Source organism: Loxodonta africana, chromosome 22, assembly GCF_030014295.1.
Source record: "Loxodonta africana isolate mLoxAfr1 chromosome 22, mLoxAfr1.hap2, whole genome shotgun sequence".
Taxonomy (NCBI): domain Eukaryota; kingdom Metazoa; phylum Chordata; class Mammalia; order Proboscidea; family Elephantidae; genus Loxodonta; species Loxodonta africana.
In genome coordinates, this window is record NC_087363.1 from 29892652 (window position 1) to 29900401 (window position 7750).

A 7750-nucleotide genomic window follows, 5' to 3' on the forward strand; every position below is an offset into this window, starting at 1 on the left:
AGAGGGAACCTGTGCCTTCTCTGAAGCCTCTAGGTGGTACAAATGGTTAACGCATTTGGGTGCTAAACAAAAGGTTGGAGTCCACTCAGAGATGACTTGGAAGGAAGGCCTGGTAATCTACTTTTCATAAAAAAATCAGCCATCGGAAACCCTATGGACCACTGTTCTACTCTGACACACATGGGGTCACCATGAGTTGAAATCAACTTGATGGCCATTGGTAACTGGTGCCCTGCCTTGGCCAGGGTCCTGGGGTTTGTGGGATCCAGGGCCAGAGGGACATGACACATGGTCTGAGGTGAACAGGACCTCAGGTAGCCTTGTCTCATGTGCTAACCTGTCACAGAAGCAACCAACTAAAGTACTCAGCAGACCCACTGGGCCTGCAGGTGCTGGTGGACCATACTGAGTGTGGGCGTATGGGGCTGATGGCCAACAGCAAGGCAGGATGATGATGTCTAAGTGAATACCCACATGGACAGATGTCCTGGATCACGGTACTGACCAAATCTCCTGGAACTGATGCAATTCCAGGAAAGGGCAACTCCCACAGTGACTGAGATTTACTTTCCAAAATCTTGTGGGATGGGGATCTTAAAACAGAAAATCAGTTGTTAGAGAAAAATAAGACCATATTTTCTTACATACTTGAGTTTGTGGCCAGAAATACCTGCTAGAAGCACTTCTGGAATCCACTGGTATAGCTTCTGTAGCTTCTGACTTCCAATGGTCAAAACTCACACTGCTTTGTCTGAGGGCTCGCTCTGCCCAAAGAAGCCTGTTTTGCCCCTGCCCACCAGGACAGCATGCCAGAAGTTGTGGGAAAAGAGGGCTCCCCACCCAGTAGACTGATGGGAGCATCAATACCCCAGCTCCCTTGTCCTTGGGTGGAATCACTCAGTTCTAAAGTGTCTCCTTGAGGTTCTTGAATGGGACTAAGCTCCAGCAACCTACAGGGGTAACTCGTTTGGTAATTCACCTTTTATGGTTGCCTTTCCCTAGTGGCCTACCTGTGTCTCCTTCATCTCCCAAATAAGCAATTAAGTTGAACCATATGACACTGCCAATATTTGAGCTGTTTTAACTTAGAAAAATGGCAATTTCATTTAGTTCACCCTAATATTTACACTCAAATCTTTGTCTCAGAATTGACTTCTGGGTTATTCTAAGACAGCTATCCACATATGCTATCTAAGGACTGTCCCCTTGAGCTGCCACCTCGCCAATCAAGGGGAGGAAAGAGCTGAACCAAGCACCGTGGGCTGAAGCCCTGTGATTTACAGAGAACCCCTATGTCGCTTCCCAGATCCACAGGGCAATAGGTTCTGGGAAGTGGGGTGGACAACACAGAGACCACGTCAGGAGTGAGAACATGCTCACCGGGCGCATATCACAGAGGGAAGTGTGGCCACAAACTGAGGAAATTATGAGTGATATGGAAATGCTGTAACTGGAAATGGGATGGAATATTTGGAAGCAGAAGCTCTGGGTGTGGGCTCAAAGTCTACAAAAGGGAACATTTGGATGAGGTCAGGAAGGTGACTATGCAAAACCCCAGAGGCCTATTTGGCCTGATCCTAGACCTCCCTCTGAGAGAACTCAGCATGTTGAGGTGGAAGGTTCAGAATGGATTGGGCTAAATCAGAACCCTGGGCATCAAGGTAGCATGTGAACATCTCAGTTAGCTACCCAGCAAAACTACACTGCATCTAGGGCTCAGAGGGTATGGGGACTGCCCTACTAGACAGCTGGGAGGAGCAGAACTTGGACTAGAATCCAGGCCTGTTCCACCTGAGCAGACATTTTTGCCTGTGACTCACAATATGAAATGCATTTTCCTTGCTAGCCCTTTGCACACGTAATACACCTGAAGCAGAAGTTTCCCAAGATAAGAATTTCCCTAACCACAGAAAATGTGCTCTATTATTTTCTATTTGATCCTGTTTCACGGTTTTAAAATGCTGGACATAGCCCAGTGGCTGATTTCAGAACCTGCTTTTGGGTGGTGACCTGCAGTTGGAAATACTGTCCTTGAGCATATCCAGAAATGAAGGGGTGTGGTAAGTATTTCTGGGCTCTTCCCAAATACTGTGCATTTGTCATCAGCCTCTGTGTTCCATTCAAAGTCAGGGCTTAGGGCTGCAGGGACTGGGGGGCTGAGCCAGGGGAACCCTTAGAATTCCATAAGGTGAAAGTGGTTGCAGTCTCTTAATACTGTGAATCAAACCAGGAACTGTCAACACCTTCACTTTTGGCCACATCCCCATACCACTCCTACTGTGCATTGTTGTATGACTATTATCTCTAAATCAACTCATAACTTTTTGAAATTTAAATATTTTCTCTAGCCCTGTCTTATGGAATAATATTGGTGAAATGACAGGTTTGACTGGTTATATGTTCTCAAATGGAAATCCTGGTGGCATAGTGGTTGAGAGCTATGACTGCTAACCAAAAGATCGGCAGTTCAAATCCACCGGGTACTCCTTGGAAACCCTGTGGGGCAGTTCTACTCTGTCCTGTAGGGTTGCTATGAGTCGGAATCAACTCGACAGCAGTGAGTTTTTTTTTTTTTTATTCCCCAATACAAAATAAAATAAAAACATAACTATGAAAATAAAACAAGCTTGTCCATATTTCACCTTACATCATCCAACCAGCAGCCTTCTCCACCCTGTTCCTTTCATAGGGGATTCGATCCAGTTTCTGCACAGCTGCAGCTGTCCCCTGATTCCTAGAGAGGCCTCACCCTTCTGTCCACCTCTTCAGTCACAAACAGCATCATCATCTGGCTAGCAGCACAAACACTCATTTAATCTTCACGCCAACCCTATGAAGCTTTACTGCTATCCACATTTTAGAGATGAGGAGTCTGAGACACAGAAATGTCAGGTATACTTGCCCAAAGCCCCACAGCTAACAAGTGATGGACCCAGGCTTTGAACCCAGGCCATCTGATGGCAGAGCTGTATACCTAGGTACTACCTTTTACTCTGAAGCCTAACCATCCCCAGCCTCACCTGAAAAGCTTCTCGGAGTTGGAGCAGACTGTTACCCTCTTGCCCTCCATCCAGCCTTCATGTTGCCACCAAAGTGAGCTTCCTAAAACACAGTCAGCCCCTTCTTCAAACTATGCGGTACCCAGAAGCAGAAAAGAAATAATTAACAAATATGACTTAAGCAAAAACCATCTGTATGGAAGACAGATGGTTTTTGTTTAGGTCGTATTTGTTCAGTAGGATCAATAGTTAGAAAATCTCTATCAGAGATCACATGACAGAATTTTGTAAGACCAACAGCTTACTCATTGCAAATACCTTTTTTCAACAACATAAACAGCAACTCTATACGTGGACTTCACTGGATGGAAAACACAGGAATCAAATCGACTATATCTGTGGAAGGAGACAATGGAGAAGTTCAGTGTCATCAATCAGAACAAGGCCAGGGCTGACTGTGGAACAGACCATCAATAGCTTATATGTAAGTTCAAGCTGAAGCTGAAGAAAATTAAAACAAGTCTATAAGAGCCAAGGTACGATCTTGAGTATATCCCACCTGAATTTAGAGACCATCTCAAGAACAGATTTGACGCACTGAACACTAATGTCCGAAGACCAGATGAATCGTGGAATGACATCAAGGACATCATACATGAAGAAAGCAAAAGGTCATTAAAAAGACAGGAAAGAAAGAAAAGACCAAAATGGATGTCGGAAGAGACTCTGAAGCTTGCTTTTGAAAGCTGAGTAGCTAAAAGTGAGTGGAAGATGAAGTAAAAGAGCTGAACAGAAGATTTCAAAGGGCCGCTCCAGATCACAAAGTGCTATAACGAAACATGCAAAGACCTGGAGTTAGAAAACCAAAAAGGAAGACATTCTTGCTATTTCTCAAGCTGAAAGAGCTGAAGAAAAAAATTCAAGCCTCGAGTAGCAATGTTGAAGGATTCTATGAGCAAAATATTGAACGATGCAGGAAGCATCAAAAGAAGATGGAAGGAACACACAGAGTCATGGTACCAAAAAGAACTGGTCAACATCCGACAATTTCAGGAGGTAGCATATGATCAAGAATGAATGGTAGTGAAGGAAGAAGTCCAAGCTGCATGAACCGAAGGCATTGACAGAAAATAAATCTCTGGGAATTGACAGAATACCAGTTGAGATGTTTCAACAAATGGATGCAGCACTGGCAGCACCCACTCGTCTATGCAAAGGAATTTGAAGAAGCTACCTGGCCAACTGACTGGAAGAGATCCATATTTGTGCCCATTCCAAAGAAAAGTGATTCAACGGAATGCAGAAATTATCAAACAATACCATTAATATCACACACAAGTAAAATTTTGCTGAAGATCATTCAAAAGCAGTTGCAGCAGTACATCGGCAGGGAACTACCAAGAAATTCAAGGTGGATTCAGAAGAGGATGTGGAATGAGGGATATCATTGCTGATTTCAGATGGATCTTGGCTGAAAACAGAGAATACTGGAAAGATGTTTACCTGTGTTTCGTTAACTATGCAAAGGCATTTGAGTGTGTGGATCATAGCAAATTATGGATAATATTGTGAAGAATGGGAATTCCAGAACACTTAATTGTATTCATGTGGAACCTGTACATAGAATAAGAGGCAGTTGTTCGAACAGAACAAACGTGGTTTAAAGTCAGAAAAGGTGTGCATCAGGGTTGTATCCTTTCACCATACTTGTTCACTCCTTATGCTGAGCAAATAATCCAAGAAGCTGGACTATATGAAGATGAATGGGGCATCGGGATCGGAGGAAGACTCGGTAACAGACTGCGTTATGCAGATGACACACCTTGCTTGCCAAAAGCAAAGAGGACTTGAAGCACTTACTGATGAAGATCAAAGACTGCAGCCTTCAGTATGGATTACACCTCAACACAAAGAAAATAAAAATCCTCACAACTAGACCAATGAGCAACATCATGATTAACAGAGAAAAGATTGAAGTTGTCAAGGATTTCATTTTACTTAGATCCACAATCAACAACCATGGAAGCAGCAGTCAAGGAATCAAATGATGTATTGCATTGGGCAAATCTGCTGCAAAAGACTTCTTCAAAGTGTTAAAAGGCAAAGATGTCACTTTGAGGACTAAGGTGCACCTGACTTAAGCCATGGTATTTTCAATTGCTTCATATGCATGTGAAAGTTGGACAATGAACAAGGAAGACCAAAGAAGAATTGATGCCTTTAAATTATTGTGTTGGCAAAGAATATTGACTATACCATGGACTGCCAGAAGAAGGAACAGATCTGTTTTGAAAGAAGTACAGCCAGAATGCTCCTCAGAAATGAGGATGACAAGACTTCATCTCACGTACTTTGGACATGTTATCAGGAGGGACAAGTTGCTGGAGAAGGACATTATGCTTGGTAAAGTAGAGGGTCAGTGAAAAAGGGAAGACTCTCAATGTGATGGATTGACACAGTGGCTGCAACAATGAGCTCAAACATAGCAATGATTGTGAGGATGATGCAGGACCAGGCAGTGCTTTATTCTGTTGTACACACAGTCGATATGAGTTGGAATTGACTCGACAGCACCTAAAAACAACAGTGACATGGAAAACTGCTCAACCCACAGAATTACTCTTCTGTTCCCAACAGAGATGACTTTTTACCCCATCAGTTCATTTGAAGGTTGATCATAAACTGCCTGGATACGTTGCCTCAACCAGGCAGAAGGGGAGTGGGGGCAATCCTTGAGAGGGAAAAAACAGAAAAACCAAATTTGCTGTGGAGTCGGTTCTGACTCATGGTGACCCCAAGTGTTACAGTGTAGAATTGTTGCCTAGGATTTTCTTGGATATAATCTTTACAGAAGCAGATCAGGAGGTCTTTCTTCCATGGAACTCCTGGTCGGGTTTGAACCGCAAACGTTTAGGTCAGCAGTTGAGCACAAACTGTCCCACCCAAGGACCTTCCTTGAGTGGAAGGCTGAATCTTATATTCCTTTGTGTATCTTTGGGTCCAAAAGTATATCTAAGGCACTGGAGCCTTCAATAAGTGTCTGTTGAACCCTGTGTTTTTGCCTTGTTGTTTGACAAAGATCCTGTTCTCTTTGCCAGTTACCAGCTCACAGGCTGGTTTCGCATGAAACTCTGGGACTAGCTGAGACGGAGGTGGTGAATCAAAGGCAACAGATGCAAGGAGCCTTAACCTGGGGCCCACAGACCCCCAAGGGACCCATGGCTAGTATACGCACTTAGAGGTCTGTGAACTTAGATGGGAACCAAATTCTATCCTTAATTTCACTAGCTTCTGATGGAAATTCAACATTCTCTTCCATTGGAACGTGGGCAACAAACCACAGTAGTATTAGTAGAACCCCGTGACTTTGTCACCAATAAAATCCCAGTAGTCTCATTTCCCATCACCGTCATAGCAGACGTCTCAAAATATTGTTTATAGTCATCGTTTCCTTGAAATTCTGGTTGTTTACAGACCTACTGCTAGATCTTGTGTTTAATACATTGAAAAAGAATCACGTATATAGCACACCCTATAGTACAATTTTAAAATGTTTTGATAACGATTTTAGTAGGATTGGCATTCTTTGTAACCGTATGTATTTTATTTTACGCATTTTAAGGCATTATACAGAAATGGGCTTATAAGCTTCACCAGACTGGAGGGGAAGCCATGACACAAAAAAGGTTAGGCTACTCTGCATACAGAATTGTGGTTTAGGGCAGGGAATGGGGGCCAAAACCCTTAGTTCTGCCATTTACAAGCCAAATGGCCTAATATCTGGCTGAGCCTCAATTCCCTCACCTGTAAAATGGGGATTACTATCTACCTTACTGGATAAACACCTAGCACCTGAGTAAAGGTGACGTCCAAGCTCAGCCTGGACTGCCTGCAGAGGAAGCCCAAGCCTGGAGATGGTGGAGCCCTCAGCTGGGACATGGTCTCCCTTTCCCCCTGCTTCCTACTTTTCCCCTTTCAGAGCAGTCATTTGTCCCCCCTCAGCCTGGCCGAGCCCAGTTCTGTATAACAGGACAGACATGCTGACCTCAGACCCTTCTCGGACACTCTGTCCTATTTCTGAGCACGAAACTGCACCCCGCCCCCCAAAACTGGCTGGTAGTATCAGACACTCCCTAGAGAGGCTAGTCATCTCCCTAGTCTAAGCCATGAAATGCATTTCCACACTCGTCCACTGGGTGGGGCTGGCTCACACTTTTAACCCGTCAGCCGAACCAGCAGGGCAACCAGGACCTCACTCAGAGCTGGGGCCATCCCCTCAGATTCCCAACCCTATCACTCCCTTCCGCATTTTTTCCTAGTTCAGTCTGACATGCACCGCTTTCCAGTCATTACCACCTCCAGAAGAGCGGTAACTATCCTATCAGAATTAGCTTTGCCTGTTTTTAAAAACTCATTTAAATGCAGTCACACAAAATTCTTCTGTGTTTGGTTTCTTTGGTTCAACAATGCGTTTGTGGGATTATGTGTAGTTGTAGGTCATTCATTCTTATTGCTGTGTAGATCCCATTGGGTGAATACACCAGAATTTATTTGTCCACTGATCTGTTGATTAGGCCTTTGGATAGTTCGAGTTTGGGGCTCACTTTGTTATTGTTCCACGGAGGATGCGATGAACCCCCCACCCCACCCAACCTGGTTCATGTGTTGAGACTGATGATGCTACACACTCATCAAGGCGATGTGACAAGATCTATTATTCACATAATGAGGCCTTCTGGAGAAAGCAGGGC